A 23,790-nucleotide genomic window follows, 5' to 3' on the forward strand; every position below is an offset into this window, starting at 1 on the left:
CTTAGCCAAATGAAAAGCTTAATTGTACAAACATGCAATTCACTGCAGGGGCATAAAAGCCTACACACTGTCCAGAGACCCACAGGTGATAATAGAGACATAGAACCCCCCCCCACCACCCCCACTCTGAGCTACAGTCTGCAATCCCCCAACATTCATCAAAGCACAGCTCCCCTGCCAAGACCAGCCTGCGCTCTCGGCTCTGCCTTAAAAGTTTCTCAGCGTCCCGGGCAGAGTCTTGCAAGCAAGCACAAGTGTGAGCAATTAGTTCATGTTTAAGTGACGTCCTCCCTCACCACAATACTGTGAAAATTACAGTGCAGTTTAGTGTCAGAGCTGTTTGAAAAGACCGCTTGAAATGACAGCCTGTTTTGGTGGGGGAGTTTTGGCCTGCCTCGTGACATCTCTAGGTGGTAAATTAGTTAATAGACCAATAAAAAGAGAGTTCCAAACTGCTCTGCCAATAACAGCTAGTTCAGTCCCCTGTCCACTCCCAAAAATTGCTCTTTGCTAAGGAGCTATTTTTGTTTCTTTTGGACTATTTTAATTGAAAACAATCACAGTAAGGTACTTCATTGTTACTCAGAAATGATTTGATATGGAGAAAAACATCTGCTTTAGGCTTAAGATAATCAGAGTAACCTATGCCAAACTGAGTTTTGCCATAATTAGCTTAAAGGTAGACTCCGTGATACGAAGTAGATGCAGAAAGTAAACAGCATAGCGGGTCAATTTCCACAACCAAGAGCGCAGAAGCAAGGCTCAACTTCGGTAAGAGCTTGAAGCGAACCCGTGATCAAATCAAATTTATTTATATAGCCCTTCGTACATCAGCTGATATCTCAAAGTGCTGTACAGAAACCCAGCCTAAAACCCCAAACAGCAAGCAATGCAGGTGTAGAAGCACCTGCGCAGATACCGCGTGAGAGCGAAGTCTTGCATCTCTACCTTTTTTAATATCGAATTACTGTGCATGTAAACACATTCACTGAGACACACATAGAAAAAGGTTGACACAGAGGATAAGAGATTGAGAGTTTAGCTCTGTTAGAAAAAGGGCCTGGTTCAGATTTTATATGGCTTTCCTATGCATTTTCATTTAAGCACTTCACAGTATTTGGTATTCAGACTTAACTTATGCAGGTGTGCAAGGAGTTATTTGGGAGAGGAATACATTTAATTAAACCATTGAAAACCCTTCCACTTGCTGGCCAACAAGTTTCCTCATGGAGTTTTCATTCAATGGGACTTTCAGTACATTTATCTAAAGCCAACTCTTCTAATATGGTGTACTTAAATTAGAATTTTCTCGACAGACTCATTATAATTGAGGGAACGTTAGGGATCAATGACATATTTCTGCACCAATTGGTAGATAAAAAAATACTCTGATCTTGTAGATCATTTAGAATTAGGAAAGTATTTATGAATCATAAAGAAAACAGTTTTGGAGAGCCTTTACGGACGAAATATATTGATGAATAAAAAAAATACATTGGTTTGATTCATCTTGAAAGTTGCCATATTCAAATTGTTCAAACCATGAAATATTGAAAAGTGTACAATAGGGGTTGAACAAAAGCCCTATAAATAACCTATTCCTCACTAATCATGGAACTGGAATGACAATGGTCAAGTTGTCATGATCCGTGTGCCAGGTTCCAGGTTTAAAAAGCTGCCACCACCATGCTTCACCGTAGGTATGGTGCCAGGTTTCCTCCAGACGTGACGCTTGGCATTCAGGCCAAAGAGTTCAATCTTGGTTTCATCAGACCAGAGAGTCTTGTTTCTCATGGTCTGAGAGTCCTTTAGGTGTCTCCAAGCGGGCTGTCATGTGCCCGTTTTTTATTTTTAATACATTTGCAAAAATGTCTATCCTGCTTTTGCTTTGTTATTATAGGGTATTGTGTGTAGATTGATGAGGGGTAAAAAAATATATATATAATCCATTTTAGAATAAGCCTGTAATTTAACAAAATGTGTAAAAAATCAAGGGGTCTGAATACTTTCTGAATGCACTTTAGGCTACATATCTCAAATTATTGTTCAGCATTGGCTTAATATGATCTACTATTGCTAGCAACCCTCAGGAACAACTACATGGACGTGACAGAGGAAAGAAAGGTAAACGGAATGGAATATAAAAGGAATGATGCCAAATGTACATATTAAAGGAAACAAACACTAAAGTGACCGTTTTAAATGTTTGTGGAAATAACTGACGGTGGCTACCAATAGTTTTTAAATTGAGAAAAGCCGGGCAATATAATTAAAACATTCTAGAGCGCATAAATCAACCCGGTAGGTTCGGCGCTACAGAACTGTATAGCTTGGACCTCCAAATTTCATCCCGGCAAATTAGGAGGACATACAATTAAAATTCGGAATAATGGCACAGCTATTTATAGCCTCCTTCACTGTGGAAAAGGGGCCAAAATGCAGATCATGTTAATATGATTTGTTTGCTTCCATTTGACTTGGTTTCACATTCATCTCCAGCGATCATAAAGAACAATGATCTAAAGCAATTGCTATTGGTAATTACAATCTTCTTCTCCAAACGGACTCCTCATTTACCTAGCTTTTATCAATTTATACATTATAGTGCATGGAGAATGGTGTTATTTCCATCGGAAGTAGTAGGTTTTTCCACCTGGAACCGACTGGTGCTCGGCCTTATTCATGGTTTCCTCACAAGGAAAGGTGGTGGAATTATGGGGGAATTGAGTCAGGGGCAGAATACGGCGTATTGGTAGACACACCTGCAGCTATGATCGCCAGCCCAAATGAATAGCTGGCTGTCATGCGTTTCCTCATGCTTAAATTCAAGGTCAGAATATGCATAGAGAGGATGGCATAGAAAGGGCATGAATCCCCCACTAAGTGAACACAATAATGAATCCCACACAACATATATACTCGCAAATCATCCATTTTATTGACAAACACAACTTTTCGGTCAAGACATACAGAAAGGGAAGTGAATTTATGGGGTCACATGAACAGCGTGAGTGTGAAATAGCTCGTCTGGACGTCCTCAACTCAAAGCCAGAGGTGTATTCCGGTGGCGAGTGGCATTGATTTACGCAGTCCCGTTCCTGTGTGTGTGTTGTGACTCTTGACTGTGTGAGGGGGATTTTTAGCTCTGGCACAACGTTTTCTTTATGGCCTTTTACCCACGGGACTCGGCGTGCCGAACGGGATGAAGACCTCATGACTGCAGTCTGGGGCGGCACGTCCCCTTCCCCTCCCTCCTCCTCCCCCTTACTCTCCTCCTCCCCCTCCTCCTCCTCCCCCTTATCCTCCTCCTCCTTACCCTCCTCCCTCCCCTCCTCCTCCCTCCCCTCCTTTCTGTGTATCTCCTTTGTCTGATAAGAGGTTGGGCTCCACGCCCCATTCATGTCATGTGCTGCTCATCACCATCGCATAGCAGCAACGCACACAAGAACATGTGTTTATGTCTCTGACTGACTGGCAGTCTGTGTCTCTGGAATATATTTTGAATGTGCTTGGCACTTCACATTTAACATTTTGCTATTTTTTGTGTGTGTGTTGTATCTAAGTGTTTTAGCATGTGGTAGCAGTGGACCAAGGAGCAGATCTGTGAGTGGTGTTCGGTCCCTGTGAGTGAGCGTGTGTGGTCTGGGTCGCCGGCTTTTAGTACTGCAGGTCCTCCACTCACCATTCATCCATACCCATGCCTCTCTCCATCCATCTCTAGTCTATCCTCTATCTAACCTCTCTCCATCCATCTCTAGTCTCTATCCTCTCTCCATCCATCTCTAGTCTCTATCCTCTCTCCATCCATCTCTAGTCTCTATCCTCTCTCCATCCATCTCTAGTCTCTATCCTCTCTCCATCCATCTCTAGTCTATCCTCTATCCAACCTCTCTCCATCCATACCTACTCTCTATCCATCCATCTCTAGTCTATTCTCTATCCATCCTCTCTCCATCCATATCTAGTCTCTATCCTCTATCCATCCATCTTTAGTCTACATCCATCTTCTCTCCATCCATTCTCTCCTGTGGACCAAGGAGCAATCCCTCCTGTGATTGTTGCATGAGATACTGTCTTACATTCAGACACACACACACACACACACACACACACACACACACACACGTGACTACACTAGATAGAAAAACACACCGTCAGGGGATGTTCTCCTTGCTGTAGAACAAACAACAAGACAATTGTAGCATTTCAATGATTGGGCTATAGCATTATAGGGTTATGAAATCCAATATCAGTTCTGGCCTCATCAACCTGCTACAAGCTGTGTCCAAACATCTCACCAATAATGGAGAGACAGAGAGCATTGTTGACCTGTCAGGTCAAGGTCGGTCTGCTGCTGGATCAGCTGGATTGATCTGTGGACATAAACATGTATGTTGGGCCTGTACACAACTGTGATTGAGGGCTTTGGGAGTTTGTGTGTGTCCTCTATTAAGGATCATTCGTCTATGTGTGCGTCTGGCCCCTGGTGGGGGTTATTCATTGTGTGTGTGTGTGTGCGTGCCCTCTGGTACAGGGTGTGTGTGTGTGCGTGCCCTCTGGTACGGGGTGTGTGTGTGTGTGTGTGCGTGCCCTCTGGTACGGCGTGTGTGTGTGCGTGCCCTCTGGTACGGCGTGTGTGTGTGCGTGCCCTCTGGTACGGCGTGTGTGTGGGTGCGTGCCCTCTGGTACGGCGTGTGTGTCTGCGTGCATGCCCTCTGGTACGGGGTGTGTGTGTGCGTGCATGCCCTCTGGTACGGGGTGTGTGGGTGTGAATGCACAGAGAGCTATTAGCTACACATTACATTGCCCCTGTATTTGATGTGTGGGCTATAAATGTGCTCTTTCTACATGGCCTGTCTTTAACAAGCCCAGTGGGAATGGGCTTTCTCAGAGAGGGCTTAAGCTCCTGGTAGGAATATATATTGCCTCAGCGTTTGTGTCTGCAGTGTGTGTGGCTGCTAGTAGGGGGGAGGCATTCGCCTCTGTGTGTGTGTGCGCCTGTCAGCGTGTATCGCGTGTGTGTGTGTGTGTGTGAGTGAGTGAGGAGCAACGGTTGTAACTCACAGTGACTGTAAGCAGAGGCCCTGGCAGGGTGTGACAGCTGTAGATCTGGCCTCAGCGGGGCTGCTGCGGTGCCGGTGGGCCCTTCTCCATGTCACACACAGACCACCAAGCCTCCCTCCAACACTGCTGCCTGCCAGAGACCTGCCACAGGCCCACAGCACAGACCAGCTCAGGTAGCACATAGTCAAAACATACAGAGAAATAACAGCCAGGCTGAGAGAGAGAAAGGGTGAGAATGAAGAAGAGGGGGTCAGAAGAGGAAAAGAGAGGAGTATACATGTAGGTAAAGAAAGAGAGAGGTGGGGTGATAGAAAGAGCAGGGTAGAGGGAAAGAAAGAGGTGTGTGTATGTTTAGTCAAGTCAACCTGTGTGGTTTTCCCGTACTCCTTTTTGCTATTCTCCTTTTTCTAGTCCTCCTGGTTTTGACCCTTGCCTATTTCTGGATTCTGCCTGCCTGACCATTCTGCCTGCCTTGACCACGAGCCTGTCTGCCACTCTGTACCTCCTGGACTCTGATTTGGACTTTTTTGCCTGTCCACGACCATTCTCTCGCCTACCCCTTTGGATGATTCAACATTGTAAGACTTCAACCATCTGCCTCCGGTGTCTGCATCTGGGTCTCACCTTGTGGGTCTCACCCAGCAGACTTGGACCAGCTCCACCACGCTGTCTCCCTGCAGGGAGCCACCATTAGGAGATATGAGGTGTCTCTACAGGGCCTTTTGGAAGGGCTCAGGTCCTTGACGGAACGCCACGACCATGGGTTAAAGGCTATTATGGAGCAAATGAGGGAGTTGGCTCAGAGGCTACCTCTGACAAACCCCAATCACCCAGTAATTCTTCACCTATCTGTGGTGAGTTTATACAGCCCATCCCGGCTCCCAGAGAACTCCGCTTACCTCCTCTGGAGCGATATTCAGGGAATCCTGGTACCTGGCGGGGTTTTCTTTCTCAGTACTCGCTTATTTCTGAGCTAGAGCCATCTTCGTTTCCTTGAAACAGGTCGAAGATAGCGTATATTATTACACTAATGTCGGGAAGGGCGCTCCCCTGGGCTATGGCAGTTTGGGAGCAACAATCTGCCGTTTATGGTCATCTGGAGGAATTCATGGCAGAAGTGAGAAAGGTATTTGAGTCTCTGGTTTCCGGAAGAAAGGCGGCCAGTAAATTGCTTGACTTACGCCAACTCCCGTAGTGTGGCAGACTACGCGGTTGATTTTCGCCTATTGGCCGCAGAGAGTGCCTGGAATCCGGAGTTTCTTTCCGATACTTTGTTTTGCGCGGATTATCTGATGCGGTAAAGGATGAGCTAGCTGCTCGGGAATTGCAGATGGATCTCAACTCCCTTCTTGCCCTTACCATTAAAATTGATGGATGCCTAAAGGACCGCAAGAGTGAGAGGCGGTCTGGTCTCAGGCACACTCGCGCACCCGCTATGGCGCATTCACCTCCAAGGGATTCTGGAAGTTTCCGAAGCCAGCTCTTACGAGAGGATTGGAAGCCACCCATCCCTCTCGGGAATCCACAACGGGTGAGTTGGATACTCCTGAGCATATGCATTTGGGAAGAGCTAGGTTATCAGTTGGGGAAAGCTCACGAAGGATGAATAATAACTGTTGTCTGTACTGTGGAGGGGCAGGACATTTTATAGCTACCTGCGCTATTAGGAAACCCTTGTTTCTAGTTGGTAGCAGTACTATGGTGAGTCAGACTGGGAGTTCCCTAATTCCCATCACCCGCCCACCCTTTTTTGCTCTTGTGCTGTGGGGAGACCAATCTCAGTCTCTCCGAGTGCTTACAGACATTCATCAGCCCCAGAGTCATATGGATGCCACGATAGCTTCGGAGCATGGTATTCACACTCAGCCTCTCTCTGTGCTCACGGATGCTAGGGCACTGGATGGCTGCTCTATAGGGGAAGTCACCCATAGTACTGTGCCCGTTCAATTACGGGATTCTGGTAATAACAGTGAGACAATGCAGTTCCTCCTCATTGCATCTCCCCATGTTCCGGTTGTTTTGGGATTTTCCTGGCTTCAAAAGCACAATCCAGTGGATTGGACCACAAGCTCCACCCTGGGTTGGAGCCCATTTTGCCATTCCCACTGCCTTCAAGCAGCACAGCCTTCCTCAAGTCATCTTCCTCTAGATGTTAGCAAGACTGTGGATGTCTCTGCTATCCCCACAGAATACCATGTCCTCCTGGAAGTGTTCAGCAAGGCATGTGCTACTTCCTTCCCCCCGCACTGTCCTTATGCTTGATTCATTGATCTTCTCCCAGGCACTACACCACCTCGGGGTCGATTGTATTCTCTGTCTGGACCAGAGACCAAAGCTATAGAGGATTCTCTGGCTACTGGGGCTGTCCGTCTGTCTGCATCTCCTGCCGGCGCATGCTTTTTCTTTGTGGAGATAAAGGACAAGACCCTGCGTCCGTGCATTGAGTGGTTACCCCCCCCCCCCCCCACCTCTTTTCGGCATTTTAACCTCTCCAGGGGGCCACCATATTTTCCAAGTTGGACCTTCAAAATGCCTACCACCTGGTTCGGCTACGCGAGGGGGATAAGTGGAAGACAACCTTCAAAACAGCCAGTGGACATTATGAGTACCAGGTCATGTCATTTGGACTCACCAAAGCCCCGCTGTTTTCCAGGCTTTGGTCAGTGATGCGCTTCGGGACATGCTAAACCGGTTTGTGTTCGCGTACTTTGACGTCATCCCCCCCCCCCCCCCCCCCCCCCCCGATCTGCACAAGAACATGTTCTTCATGTCAGACTGTTCCTTCAGCGCCTCCTGGAGAACCAACTGTTTGTGAAAGCCTAGAAGTGTGAGTTCCACCGCTCTACAATAACCTTTCTGGGATATGTCATTGCTGAGGGCAATGTTCAGATGGATCCTGGAAAGGTGACAGCAGTGGTGGATTGGCCTCATCCAATGTCCAGGGTGCAGTTGCAACGGTTTCTTGGGTTTGCAAACTTCTACCACCGTTTTAATTTGGGACTACAGCACCCTGGCGGCCCCCCTCTTGGCACTCACCTCTCCCAAGGTACAGTTCAAATGGTCTCCAGCTGTTGACAAAGCCTTTGTGGACCTGAAGCATCGGTTCACAACAGCACCCATCCTCATCCATCCGGACCCCTCGCGTCAATTTGTGGTGGAAGTGGACGTTTCGGATGTTGGAGTGGGGGCCATCCTGTCCCAGCGATCTGCCCAGGACCAGAAGCTTCATCCCTGTGCCGTCCAGTCCCATCTCAATCCTGCTGAAAGGAACTACAATGTCAGCAACCGAGAACTCCTGGCGGTGAAGATGGTGTTGGAAGAGTGGAAGTACTGGCTGGAAGGAGCAGAACAGCCATTCCTGGTATGGACCGATCACTAAAACCTGGAATATGTCCATACAGCCAAGTGCCTCAACTCCAGGCAGGGCCGGTGGGCCCTCCTGTTCATCAGATTTAACTTCACCATCTCCTACCGCCCAGGGTCAAAGAATGTGAAGCCTGACGCCCTCTCCCACCTATACAGTTCCTCTGCCACACCCTCAACCTCTGAAACCGTTCTTCCTACCTCATGCCTTGCTGCCACTGTGGATTGGGGTATTGAGAACCACAACGCTCCCAGCCTGGACCTGAAGGCGGCCCAGTTAACCGGCTGTTTGTCCCTAATCCAGTCCGGTCCTGGAATGGGCTCATTCCTCCAGGCTGACCTGTCATCCAGGGTCCCGTCGTACACTAGCCTTCCTCTGACAACGTTTCAGGTGTCCCACAATGGTCCCTGACATCTCTGCCTTCGTCGCCGCATGCACAGTGTGTGCTCAGAACAAGAATCCACGGCAAGCTCCTTCTGGCCTCCTTCAGTCACTACCGGTCCCTCATCGTCCCTGGTCTCATATCTCTGGACTTTGTCACTGGGCTCCCTCTGTCTGATGTACTGTGTACTATCACTCCCTGATCTGTTTCACCTGTTCCTGTGATTGTCTCCACCCCCTCCAGGTGTCGCTTATTTTCCCCAGTGTATTTATCCCTGTGTTTCCTGTCTCTCTGTGCCAGTTAGTTTTGTATGTTTAGTCAAGTCAACCTGTGTGGTTTTCCCATACTCCTTTTTGCTATTCTCCTTTTTCTAGTCCTCCTGGTTTTGACCCTTGCCTATTTCTGGACTCTGTACCCGCCTACCTGACCATTCTGCCTGCCTTGACCACAAGCCTGTCTGCCACTCTGTACCTCCTGGACTCTGATCTGGTTTTTACTTTTTGTCCTGTCCACGACCATTCTCTTGCCTACCCCTTTGGATTATTAAACATTGTAAGACTCCAACCATCTGCCTCCTGTGTCTGCATCTGGGTCTCGCCTCGTGCCTTGATAGAGAGTGAAAGAGAGCGGGGGAGATGGAAAGGGGGAGAGTTTGACCTATGACCCACAAGTTAAATATGTCCTCCCTCTTCAACCTGATCTCTTCAAGCTGTGTGGTCTTCATTTCCACCCGTCATTGGATGCTTTATGACCTTTAACCGAGCCTATACAGATAATATGTATACAGTTAATACATTCATTCAACGTTAATTCAACATTTGGGATAGAGATTGTAAGAGTTGAGTCTGGGTTGTGAAAGTGTTTGAGAGGTAGTGTAAGGAGGATGTTGTTTTTACCTGACAACTGCAGCCGTGGTTTTGAATGTAGCAGAGACGCTTGCTACCTTAAGATGTTTACGTTGGCGGCAGTTGGTGTTCTGGCTGTTTACTTGCTGTCAATGGCAATTCCCTATTTGGTGGAGGTTGAGAAACTCCATGGAAGCCATCTGGTAAACCACTCTAAACAAGGCAGATGACATTGTTATGGCATTGTTCAAACATACGTACAGCACAGTCGGTTTCCCTACCATATTCAAAATACGTTGTAGTCGACCGAGGATACAGCGCATGACCACCTCAACCTGAGGACTTTAAGGTCCATCCAAACATCTCAATACATACTGGAAGTTTAAAGTGATGTACTCCAATTTAGTAGGGAAGTAAATGTAGGGAAACTTTAGGAAGGGAAAGCAAGTGTCACTGTGTACATTGCCTTCAAAGTATTGACACACCTTTACTTTTTCCACATTTTGTTGTGTTACAGCCTGAATTTATAATGGGTTCAATTGAGATTGTGTCACTGGCCTACACACGATACCTCAATGAAAGAAGGAAGCCTGTACAGAATACAAATATTCCAAAACATGCATCCTGTTTGTAATAAGGCAGTAAATCTATGCCAAGACATGAAAATGGCTGTCTAGAAATTATCAACAACCAGCTTGACAGTGCTTGAAGAATTTAAAAAATAATGTGCTAATATTGTACAATTCAGGTGTGCAAAGTTCTTAGAGACTTACCCAGAAAACGTCACAGCTGTAGTTGCTGCCAAAGGTGATTCTAACAAGCCTTTAAATGTTCAATACATTTGCTAAAATGTCTAAAGACATGTTTTCACTTCGGAAGTATTTAGGGTATTATGTGTGGATGGGTGAAAAGAACATCTATTTAATCCATTTGGAATTCCGGCTGTAAATAATGTGGAATAAGTCAGGGATGTGAATACTTTCTGAAAGCACTGTGTGCATTTACTGGGCTCAGCTCAAAGCAATCTGTAGCTGGGAGGGAGGGAGTCAACATGGACACACACTTCCTCAGGGCAACACACTGAGGTGTGATCTATTGGAGTTGGGTGACAGATACTGAGAATGCCTGGGCCTAAATTCAGCCCTCCACTTCATCAAAAACATCCTTCCTCCCTGGCCTGGGTGAGGGATGTGTACACTTCTCTTGACGGCTGGGAGCAAGGAAACAGGCCATGCAGCGTGTCACACTTAAATATCTCCCTCTGTCTGGCGAGAGATACATTCACATATAGGAACACACACACACACAGGTGCACGCCGAGGTACACACACACACACACACACACACAGGTGGGTGAAAACACACACACAAAATCATGTTGTGACCCACATACCTGGCAGCTGTATAGAAAATGGGAGGAGAGGAGAGCAGAGAAAAGCACCAGTTCACTCCAGCCCCTTGTGAATCTACTAGTATAAATCTCACCCAGCCATCCCTTCCCATGTCCCACTCCACACCATTGCAAACGGCAGCCTGCATGAGAGGAAAGTCCCAACCTTTATTTATTTGATCTATCCTTTATTTAACCTGGCGAGTCCCACTGAGATGGTCATCTGGTTGATTCTCTAAGCTCATGACTACATAATGCTCTGTACAGTACAACAGACCAATACAACCGTAGTCAGTCAATCAGATGGCTATTTAACACACATGACCGGCCTAGATGCAGTTTCTATTGGGAAATGTTGAGCATTCACCTCCCTTCTCTCTCACCTCTGCTGCTAAATACTACTCTGTTCCCACCTCTAATTACTACGCCTTTAAATCAAACCAGAAATGAATCCATTTCATTCTCTTCGCCCAATTTAACCATTTATCCTCTTACTTGCGCCCACCATGGGGTTCTCTCTCTCCCTCTCTCTCTCTCTCTGAATGAGACTTGAGAGTAGTTTAAAGATTCTCACTACTTCCTGGAGAACTAGACCCACCGTGACTGTCTCGTTATCTTAATGCTGGCGTCCTAGAGTATCCCACAAAGCCGGGGCTCAGTCGGATCACAAGGCCTCTAGACTGCCTGAACCTGAGGAGGAAGAGAGAAAGAGAGGAGGAAGAGAGAGAAAAAGGAACAGAGATTAAGAGAGAGAGAGAGAGAGAGAGAGAGAATAGAGAAAGTGTGGTGTGTTCATGCTATCCTCTCTGTTAACCGGGGGGCATTTGAGGATACATCACATATCACTACTCTGTATGCTAATTGGTTGCAGCCTCTGTTCCTCGGCAGCCAATCCCCCGTCAACATCTCAGCAGACACCCAGGGTCGACTTGCGTGTGTGTGGGAAGGTGTTCTGTCGGATATACAGTATCTTCAGAAAGTATTCATATATACCCTTCCACATGTTGTTGTGTTACAGCCTGAATTCAAAATGGATTCAATAGATTTTATTCTCACCCATCTACACACAATATCCCATAATGATGAAGTGAAAACATGTTTTTAGAAATGTTTGTAAATGTATTGAAAATTAAATAAAGAAATCTCATTTACATAAGTTTTCACACCCCTGAGTCAATACCTGTTAGAATTGCCATTGGCAGCAATTACAGTGGTAAGTATGTTTGTGAAAGTCTAAGAGTTTTGCACACCTGGATTGTGTAATATTTGCACATTATTATTAAAATAATTCTTCAAGCTCTGTCAAGTTGGTTGTTGGTCATTGCTAGACAGCCATTTTCAAGTCTTGCTATAGATTCTCAAGCAGATTTAAGTTAACTGACTTGCCTAGTTAAATAAAGGTAAAATAAAAAACATAAGTCAAACATTTAACTAGGCCACTCAGGAACATTCAATGACGTGTTGGTAAGCAACTCGTGTATATTTGGCCTTGTTTTAGGTTATTGTCCTGCTGAAAGGTGAATTGTCTCCCAGTGTCTTTTGTAAAGCAGACTGAACCAGGTTTTCTACTAGGATTTTGCCTGTGCTTATCGCTATTCTGTTTATTTTTATCCTGAAGAAACTCCCTAGTCCTTGCTGATGACAATCATATTCATAACATGATGCAGCCACCATGCTTGAAAATATGAAGAGTGGTACTCAGTGATGTTGTATTTACCCCAAACATAACACTTTGTATTCAGGACATAAAGATTATTTCTTTGCCACATGTTTTACTTTAGTGCATTATTACAAACAGGATGTTTTGGAATATTTGTGTTCTGTACAGGCTTCCTTCTTTTTACTCTTTTCATTCAGGTTAGTATTGTGGAGTAACTACAATGTCTGCTTTTTAGATGGCCTTTGTGAGGCATTAGAAAACCTCCCCGATCTGTGTGTTTGAAATTCATTGCTCGACTGAGGGACCTTACAGGTCATTTGTATGTGTGGGGTACAGAGACAAGGTAGTCATAAAAAAATCTTTTTAAACACTTATTTGCACACAGAGTCCATACAAATTATTATGTGACTTGTTAAGCACATTTTTACTCCTGAACTTATTTAGGCTTGCCATAACAAAGCAGTTGAATACTTATTGACTAAAGACATTTCAGATTTTCATTATTATTTCATTTGTACAAATTTGTAAAAAATCCACTTTGACATTATGAGGTATTGTGTGTAGGCCAGTGACACAAAATCTCAAATGAATCCATTTTAAATTCAGGCTGTAACACACATGTGGAATAAGTCAAGATGTGTGAATACTTTCTGAAAGCAATGTATCAAAATATTTCGAGAAATCACATTTATATGGTTATGTCTGACACTTTAAGCGTTTCTCAGCCTTTGACAGAGGCGTTAACCTGGTTTTTATTGGTATCTCATAATTGAAAACCAATTATCTTATGTTATGTTAAAAGGCCTTTGTGTTAGCTTAGCTGGAAAGTGTTTCACTTGTTGGAACAGGTTATTTTTAGGGGGGTTCATGAACGAGGCAAAGTTGAGTTAAATTTACTGCACTACATGAATGTTCTTCACTCTCCCTCTGGGAACGGAGACGAGTGTTTACTCAATACAACTTCGTTATTAACTTTATATATCTAAAATGGCCGTGGCGGAGGCTGCTAACGATTCAAAAGACTGCAGTTGTGTGGTGTGTTACATCAATATTTCCCTTCTTCAGAAGAAATCTACAGCCATATTCTAGAGATGGTGGCATGCATTAATGCAACAGTTGGCTACTGAATAAAACCTATTTATTGAGAAGATGAAGAAGACAATGAAGAAGATGAGGATAAATAAGACGAAGAAGGCAGAAACCACCCGGAATAATCTAAAGCAGTGAAATGCAAGCCGTGATCTACCGTTCAGATTCTTTAAAAAAATGTTTTTTTTACATTTAAAACGTAAGCCTACATTAACCTGTTAAAAACAGTACTCTAGTAATGAGGTTTGTGCAGTAGGCTATAAGCCCAATAAATTATCACTGCATATTGGCTTTGCTTCTCAGACCATTTTTTACAATTATATATTTCAACATTTTAGGTAGGCTATATGATCACACCACTAATAGACCAGTTGTATTATTGTGAGGCACAGCTGAATGAGCATAAATGTAAATAAATATATATATTTTTTTTTTACTAGGCTGATGGAGCCTGCATCTGATGGTCACTCTCAGCGGAGGGAGAGAGCAGCAGACTGAGGGTCACTCTCAGCGGAGGGAGAGAGCAGCAGACTGAGGGTCACTCTCAGCGGAGGGAGAGAGCAGCAGACTGATGGTCACTCTCAGCGGAGGGAGAGAGCAGCAGACTGATGGTCACTCTCAGCAGAGGGAGAGAGCAGCAGACTTAGGGGCCTCCGCTGACACTGACCAAAAAGGGACGGTCTTCAAATCAAATGTTATTTGTCACATGCACCGAATACAACAGGTGTAGTAGACCTTACAGTGAAATTCTTACTTACAAGCAACAATGCAGTTCAAGAAATAGAGTTAAGAAAATATGTACTAAACAAACTAAAGTTTTAAAAAATATGAAAATAAAAAAAATAACAAGAAAATTGCATATCGTTGAGGCTATATACAGGGGACACCGGTACCGTGTCAATGTGCGGGAGCACAGGTTAGTCGAGGTCATTTGTAAAGTGATGATGCATAGATAATAAACAGGGAGTAGCAGCAGTGTAAAAACAAAATGGGAACACATCGCATACCTGGCATGCAGAGCAGCTGAATCGGGTGCACCTTCCAACAACACAGTGAGACACAAAAGAAAAAAATCAGAACTCAAGGCTTATTGTTGGGTTTTTTACTGAATATTTGGCGATCGACTAGGAATGCCTTGGAGATCGACCTGTTGATGACCGTTCCAAACAGGGTTTCGAATGTAGAAGCGCTGGAAAGCCACTTTACTCCACTACAAACTAAAAGGGAAGTCAAGGAAGTCAAAAGATCCTAGTGGGGGATCAATACCAGTGTCAACTCTAGATGTCACATGACCAAAAAAACATCCCCACAGTGTGTGACACCTCAGATCCCGCAGAGCTATGTGCACAGGAACTGGCCAAGACAAAGCCTTGTGGAATAACAAAAAGCTAAGTGGGCAGCGAAAGATGTTGTCCACAAAATAAAAAGACATTTAGGTGTCGTGAAAAAAACACTTGCCCTCTTTGCTTACACATGGGCAGCACTGTTGGTTTTGGAGTTGTATGGATGGCCAGGCCAAGGGTTTCTATGTCCTGGAATGAGAGAGTGGCTCCAAGAATAAGAAGGCACATCACTAGCTGCTGGGCAAGGGTCTTCTGAGGTCTGCCTTGTCACATTGTGATCCACAGACATCAATCTAGTGCCAACATAAAACATCTCTTTGTTGGGCCCTGTAGAACAGTTGTGCCACACACACATTTTCCCCCTGAAATGGACTATAAATGGATTCAGCTTCTCCTTCAAGATGAAGGGGGTTTGCCAACAGAAAGACCAAAGAGGAACAATCATGTTTTCTCTGTGATTTGAAGGAGCTCCATTGACAGTTTTGATACAGGGGCGGAAGACTAATTTTAGAGGGGTTTTGAGGAAGATGGATTTCCCCTTACGGTCATGTCGTCCTATCAACTGAGCCAGCCTGGACAAGGAGGACTAGACTGTGGGTCTTCAAGATGTAACCTTTCATGCTGTGCTGTTGAAACCATGAAAATCTCATTAAGTTCACTGGCCCTACTCAGTCCTTGAAGACTGCAGGAGGCCATTGAGGTAGCAAGGTTGTCTCCCCTTAGTCCTTTCCAACATGCTGTGCAGAGATTTGAACAGTTGAGCATCTGTGGCTTACTCTGTGAAGTCTGTTTTAGCGTAAAAGTGGTCTGTTAGTTACTGAATGACAGGGATTTTGTGCATTCTTGCCAATACAGACCCCTGCCATCATTAGTTTACTGTGAACGCTTCATTCAATGGCCACAACCATATCTAAAGCATCATCAGACACATGCCAATCACCCAACGGAGTGCTATGTACATTGCAGAATGCACGCCGGAGGCCTCCTGGTTTTGCAACGCAAACTAAGAGAGGTTTGCTAACATGCATCGTTGACCCCAAATTGCCAGAAAACAACTACAAATCTGTCAGCGCCTCTCCCATGGCTGGTTGGCGAGGACAAGGAGGGTGGAGAAGTATCTAAATGGTCTTCCATAATATTTGTGCTGAATGAGGCAGTTTTCTCTGAGACAGGACCACTTCGGGCTTTGAGGTCCTATATTCACAGAATGGAAACACACAAGCACTGAAGTTAGCACTGAATATGAAGTATGCATATAGGCAAACAAACTCACCATGAAAAACACTGGAAAAGGTTGGCCCGCCCATTAGCCTACAAAGGATTCATTCCATGCTTTGTCGGCGACTCAGCGCACAAGCCCCCACGCCAAATAGCAACTTGACATTCCAGTCCATATGAAGCAAACCACACATTGGGTTAAAGAGCCATGGAGTGCAGCATTAGTGTACACAGCCATAAGTCAAGAGATCTAACCAAGATAAAAAATGGACAGGAGTCCTGATTAAAAAGGCAGGGAAAGCCTGGGACAACTGTTTACCTGACCTTTCAACTCCTCCTCCTAAATTCAGGCTTATTGTGCAACATTTTGCTCTGCGTCTTGTTTGTTTACAATGGTGATATATAGAAGCGGATTAAATTGTTGCCTGCTGTTAAAATACATTGGATTTGTTGATGCTGGTGGGTGGACTCTGTTTAGTGAACGCTCCAATTAAACACAATCAGGCTATTTCAGAATGATGGGGATTTACCAAGGCAGGCTGTATTATAAACACTAACCAGGTGATTGGTAGAGAGACATTTAATGATGAGTAATTACTGGAGGAAATTACCATTATGGAGATGCAACACATGGTTAAGCCATGGCTATGTTGTTCTATTTACTCTGGGTTGTCCCTATCATAAAGTGTCTCAGAGTAGGAGTGCAGATCTAGGTTCAGTTTTTTTGCCTTTTAGATCATAATGAATATGATTGTATGGACAGGGCGGGACCTGATCCTAGATCAGCACTGCTATGAGATGCTTTGTGAATACGGGGCCAGGTCTCAGACTCAGTAGCCGGTTGGCTGAAATCAGGTGGGAAGAGTTTGTTTATAAAGGGGGATACGGCGGAGGGTGAAGGGGTGCTCCACTTTCTCGCCCGGCCTCTCTGCCTTTGTGTCGGTGTGTTTGTGCAGGATTTGAGTGGCTCTTCAAGTGTTTGAGCTCCATCCGTTAGGCCAAGACACCTTAATCATGGCACCCATAGTCAGTGAGATCTAGGCCCATGCCGCCACTGAAGGGAGCCTGGGCTCGTCCCATGGGTGTGGCCTTCTCTCCTGTTGAGTCATGCATCACACAACATCAACCCCCCTTCATGGAGACACACACACCATAACCCCCCTCCACACAAGACATGCACATGACGATATATGCACACACTGCACACAATACACGCATCCAACACACACCAGCCCCCACCTGTCTCCCGACCAGCCCTCCACCGTTGGCCATTTATCAACACCTGAATCACCACTCACAGCTCGGCGTCTTTAGGCCTGATGACTCACACTAGAGGGGGCGCATAGAGATTCCATGGTGCATGTCATACAGGTAGTTCTCACACCACTCGCTTTCTCTTTCCGGAAATGTTTGTCATCATCACTCAATTAAGCTTGGTTATTCGAAAGGATTTCTCCAATGACAGAGCTGGAGGAGGAGCATCATCACTCAAGAAAGAAACAGGAAGAACTGGACAATAAACGGCCCAACTCACCTCCCCCTCCCATCTAGACAGTCACCGGAGACACTTCCCAAATCTTCAAGACTTTTGTAATGGAATATTTTGACAGCATGCATTGCTTGATTCCTTTGCTGGAGTTGCAGAGCGTCAAACCTGCACCGACTTGCTGTGCTAGAAAGTCATTCATTCAATAAGAAGGGGGGCATGACTTTGCTTCAAGGTGCGAGGACAGGAATATACTGCTCTGTTCTGTTCCTCTTCAAAGGAAACCAATGGCCCTTAGCCGTCTTACCACTGCCATTACCACTGTGTCTAAGGACAGACTTCGACAGAGCCTCGGAGCCTAGTAGAAGCACAGTGTCTGTCCTGTGATAGCTGTATGAGATTCCACATGCTCGGAGTAATTCCTCCCTCCCCCCTCCTCCCTCACTCCTTGTGCGGTGCGTGGCCCTGAGTCATCAGCCCAGCCAGGCCCCCACACTTTCCTTCCCAGTCCCTCTCTGGCTGTGGCGAGGAGGACGGCGGATTCACCGACCAACCGAGGATTCGCGATCCTCCCAAAGGAAACTCACCGAATAACCTCCGAAGGCGATGACTCACCCCCACGGAGGAGCACTCCTCTCTGTCTCCTCCTCCAGCCAGCCTCCCCCTCTCAGACAGTTCTCCAATCCCGCCACACCCCAACCCGGATCAGATCAGAATCCTCCGCCCGTCTCTCTGTCTGGCCCTTGGCGCAAAGTCAAGAAACTGAAGGACATATAGCTCACTTGTCTGCATGTTAAACAATGGAGACCGGTGAGATAATTACATCCTAAGGCCAGCCTGCAGGGTACTCAGCTATCATTAGTGAGGATGAAGATGTCTATAGTTCTGTCTGGGCAAGGTGTGCTGTGATCTTGAATCATCCCACTCATCTAAAGTATCGTGATGCTGTACGGAGCACCTTGAACGAGCCGTGAACTTCGGATAAGAACGCCTGTTGCATCTACCTAGAGTTGCATCTAACTAGATTGGTTTGACTAATTCATTGACAAGTTAGGGAAACACCCCGACGACGGCCACAATGTCGAAATGCGTCAGTCGGGAATAATAAATAAGCATTTTCTATTCAATTTTCAATGACCTCCAATTTGTTCCAAGATTTGTCTGAACATCTTTCAGGGACTTTGACCATGTGACCAATGGATTTCATAGAGCTTGTAACATGTCCGTAAGAGTGCGTGGCCCATAACACAGAGACTTGTTCTTATAGGAGATTCTGTTGACCATTGCAAGAGCAATAAGGATTTTTAGGGGCATTATGACTGGGTTAATAAAACACAGCTGCCCCTAAAAGTCCCTCACTTTTCTTGCTGCCTTTTTTGTCGTTCTCCCTCCCTCCCTCTCTCTCTCTCGCGCTTTTTCTCCCTCTGTCTTATGTCTGATCCAACTATTTTGAGATTGAACCGTAGCGTTCACTGGCTTGTGGACTAGCTGAGGAGTGGGTTCTCAGCTTGGATTAGTTGGGTATCAGCAGAACCGTGGCTGGATCGTTCGGAACAACAAACAGAGGCGAAAGAAGAACCAACCAGCCTGTCGATAGGCCAACACATTAGACTTTTGAGCTTAAACGGACGGGGCTAGAGGGCTGCATATTTCACACAAAGCAATTTATGAATTGTATATTTATAATGGCTGAGTTTTGTTGGGATTAGCGTAGGCGTTTTAAAAGGGGTTGAATGAGTTCAGAGCTTCAGTATTTCTCAGAAGGGTCCCTAGTCTAGTTCATTAGCTCTTCAGCTTTATTGCAACAGACAAGGTAAACACGACCTAGGCCAGTTGAATTAGAGGAGTTTGCTGTATTCACAATTACTACATAATGACAATATATTACATATGTTATGGCTTTAGGAATTGCTGTGTTTAAGTTGGAAACTCAACAAACAAATCCAATGGCCTGACATATCTTGAACAAGCATTCCCTGGCATACGCGCACACATGTAGCGTAGGCCCAGGCCTAGTTACAGCTGCAGCCTGGGTTAGAGACTGATATGGTCTAGTTAAAGTGACTGCAAAGACTATTGCAAGTCGCGAGATGAGTGACTGGACCTGGACCAATGTAAAATTCCATTGAGAAAGGCTTGTTAGGCGGTTGCAACGAGCACGGTTTATATCCTAACTTTAATCAGCACTCTTGGTGGATATCCGAGATATCTAACATAGCCATGGTGCTTATTCAATCCAGGCCCAGGACTGTGTTTACCAGCCTCCCAAACCTTCCTACTTAGGCCCTCTATGCTCGCATACTCATTCGTACTGGCTGTTTACCTGGTTGGTATTGAGGAGGAGTTGTGTCATGCAGGGTTTTTGGTTTAGTTTTTGGAGTGAGTCATCTCATCTTTATGGTGGTAGGATGTAAATCAGCATATGCCTACATATATCTTAAAGTGACCTGAAACAGAGAATATGAAAGTTAATGATAACTTCTCACTTAGTTTGAGCGTGTCATCTTTTTTATTTATTTTTTATTTAAAAAAAAAATCGATCTAAACTTGAAACTCAGCTCACTCTTGAGGAGAATTTCTATAGCATTTCTCCAGTTAGAAGATAATGTTTCACAAATGCTAATCGTCAAGGTTTATTGTATTTTGTCCTTATACTGATGATAACAAACAAATGAAGTGTTAAAGTAAGTACACTGATGTGTACAATAGTTCAACTGAGTTGCCATCTGACAGCCGCAGCTTTATCACAACTGTAGCTTAAAAATGGCAGGCTTGTATAAACAACGTCTGTGTTCAAGGAACGAGAAGAACACCGCCTACTTCAACTTTATAAAACAGCACCGCAAAGAAATGTATTGATGCCATGCATTTTAGCCAGATGGTGAGATAGTAGGCCTAAATAGTAGAGGCTGTAATACAGCACTATGGCAATGATCATTATACTTCCGACATATAATAATTAGATAGTATTGCATCCATCTTTAAATAAAACACATGCTTCAGCATATGTCTTACCTATGTGTCATTTGAGTATGTAGATGTCACCATCAGCATTCCTAATATTAATTACGTAAAGCATTTAGAGTTTAGATGCTAAATTCCATGGTGGGGTATGTAGACTATGGCATTCGCTGGTGAAAATATGTCTGAGACTAATTTTGGTAACTGACTTCACTGCTACTTTTACGACTAACACACTTTAAGCTTATTAGAAGATTGACTTTTTTTTTTATCCCCCTCAGTTAAATTCATCTCTTATCTTAGACGTACAAACTATTCTCAAGTAGACTGTTAAGAGATGTCATAAAGGTTATTGCATCTTTGCACGAAGACGTTGTTTTTTTATGGGCCAAGACTATTTCCAAGATGTAGGTCTGATAAATGTTGAAAAGAACACATGAAGGCCTGTCATAGAGATTTAAGCCCACGTGTCACATGTAGAAAAGATATGGACTTGATGTGATGTCATCTAAAAGTAGTTATAGATCGGCGTTGTAAAAGGGTATTAAATAATTGTTTTGCTGACTTGTCATCATGTCTTAGGACAATCGTATTACAACAATGAACAAACACTCTCAATTTGACCCCTTCACTTCTAGAATAAGGAACAATATAGGCTATATATTGTGTGTTATAATTGAAAGTTATACACTTGGTTAGGTAGTCCATATTCAGGGAAATGTTCAGGTCATGTCGTCTCCCCAAATTGCATTAGTGCGAAATTGTTCACAAGTACAGAGCCTATATTTTGTCAGTTCACTTGCAATATATTCTGAACGTGTTGGTCACATGAGTCAGAAACTGGGACTTTGTAGGCCAGTTGAATGAATGAGGACTCACCTTGCCCGCAAAGACCCAGCCTCTGGCACACACTGATTTCAGAGCACTCTATAATTGTGTGATGAATTGTGGCTTGTCCTTGATTTATAATTGCATTATGATGAATAATGACGAACAAAATAGCCTAAATCCTGGTAGTTTAGCATTCATTCAGTATATCTTATTCAAAAACGCAGTTGGCACAAATTAATTGTTCCAATATTGTCGACTACTTCCTACCCAGACAAGAAGGCGCAACAATCAATTCAAGGAAGTCTACAGAACCATAATAGGCTATTCATATTCACTGTTTGACTGAGCTAACGTTGTCTTTACCTGATATTCTCCAAAGACACAAACATGTTCCGCATAAACACGCAACACGGTAGGATCCGTGATGTCTCGTCCGCATCCCTTGGACAGCAAGATGACTTCGCGCAAAACCCTCGCTTGATGAGGAGTGTATGGGAGAGATTGGAGATGTGTGCGAAGTTGAAGTTCGCTGCTGCTCATCACACCACCACCGCCCCTCTTTTTGATCAGTGGCGCTGGTATTGCACAATCCCCAAATTTAGAAAGAATATCCTTGGGGACGAATTGCACCATTTTCTTTCAAAATAACTTGAAATGTTGTTTTCTCCTAAATAAGAAAAACGCAACAGTGTAGCACTCGTGCCACGGTGCCAGTGATTCTCCTAAGCTTCTTTTCGTGGATAAATGCGATGTTTCCCAGTCTGAGCGACCCCGGTGCGCTACGCACCGCCGACAGTCCTCAAAATATCCATTCTCTGTAAACGGACTTGCTGATGTTATTGCCCAGTCGTAGGCTATATGACCACGACATCGCCAAGAGCTGAAAGGATTTGATATATGGTGTTGCGCCCTCGTGCTGGGACCTCCCCAAAATGGGCTTCTGCTAAGTGGTAACCTGGTTATTTTGAGCGCGTCACTTCGACATGTCTCCAAGTTATAGGTTTCCATTGCCAAGGTTGGGCGCAGCACTTGACTGATATTGTTATAGGCTACTTATTGATGGAGTAGACATTCATAGAAGTCGGCGCACTATTGACAACACAACGAAAGAAAAATGGATACATTCCTGTGGTTTCTTTCTCATACGAATTATACATTTATTTAACCCACATAATAATGTCATCAAATTGGCATATTATACCCTAATATACATAGTGACCGTTATTAAGAAACATTTTATATTGTATTAAGCATGGCACTAGCCAATACTACGATTTTACATGATTATTATATTGGCCCATAATTTCCCTTGCGCTCCTACTTCTTTTGGTGGTGTGGTGCGACTCCACGTGGCAAATAGTTGAGGATTATTGTCGTAACAAGAATGAACAGGACTATAGAGCACGCCCTACTTTCTGTGCGTAATGACGCATTTACGCAGGAGCAATGTCACAGTTGCAACACCGATTTATTCTAAACTGTATAATCATTTTCATAAACCACAGATACGGATGTTCATCCTTATTCCAACAACGATTTGCATAACATTGCCAATCCCTTGGTGAGTATTATTCGTTTGTGTGTAATAGTCGCATGATATCCCGCTGGCGAATTTTGGCTTGAGTTTCGACCGAAGGATGATGTTGATGCATTTTTTTTAATTATAAAAGCTCTTGTTTTGGCCAAGTAAATTATCGCAATCAATATTATTTTATCTCCTTCCTTTGTCCCGTCCTGTTATATATTTGCTAAATGCCACTGGCAGCCATAGACATTTAGGAATGTGTCGCCTCGATTTTCGCACATAGGCTATTCAAATTGGTCCCAGTTTCGAAATGTTTTCTCATGGGGAACCCATCACTAATCAAATTAGATTTTCACGTGCATCGTTTTATTCCATCGCAAAGTTCCATATTTACTAAGATGAAGATTGTCAGGAGTGACCAACAGGCTATCTCTGTGCGCTGAGTCAGTCAGCTGGTGTTAGTCTGGGAGGCTACATAACAGCTGGTCATTCTGACAAAGATGAGAATGATACCTATTTTAAAAAAAACAGCAATCATAACATGTTGTGGATGATGAATGAATATCCTATTGATAAGTTGCCTGAACAATCACAGATATATCACCTGTCAGGAGAACTAGCTCAAAGAGCCT

At 44.4% G+C, this 23,790-nt stretch overlaps 1 long non-coding RNA gene across 4 annotated transcripts; it reads right to left on the minus strand.

The window, feature by feature from the left end:
• Positions 1-4,672: 4,672 nt before the first annotated feature.
• On the minus strand, positions 4,673-22,480 carry LOC109865784 (uncharacterized). 4 transcript variants are annotated; one of them, XR_004204489.1, is made up of 5 exons: positions 21,997-22,480; positions 11,644-11,735; positions 11,049-11,055; positions 9,479-9,868; positions 4,673-5,205 (listed from the first exon to the last, which is right to left on the minus strand). It is a non-coding gene; the product is annotated as an uncharacterized LOC109865784 (long non-coding RNA). The 4 variants fall into 4 exon arrangements; XR_004204490.1 differs by lacking the exon at positions 21,997-22,480 and having other exon boundaries at positions 9,479-9,574; positions 9,707-9,868; positions 11,644-12,100; XR_004204488.1 differs by lacking the exon at positions 21,997-22,480 and having other exon boundaries at positions 11,644-12,100.
• Between the last annotated feature and the right edge of the window lie 1,310 nt (positions 22,481-23,790).

This window comes from Oncorhynchus kisutch, linkage group LG20 (genome assembly GCF_002021735.2).
Source record: "Oncorhynchus kisutch isolate 150728-3 linkage group LG20, Okis_V2, whole genome shotgun sequence".
Lineage (NCBI taxonomy): Eukaryota > Metazoa > Chordata > Actinopteri > Salmoniformes > Salmonidae > Oncorhynchus > Oncorhynchus kisutch.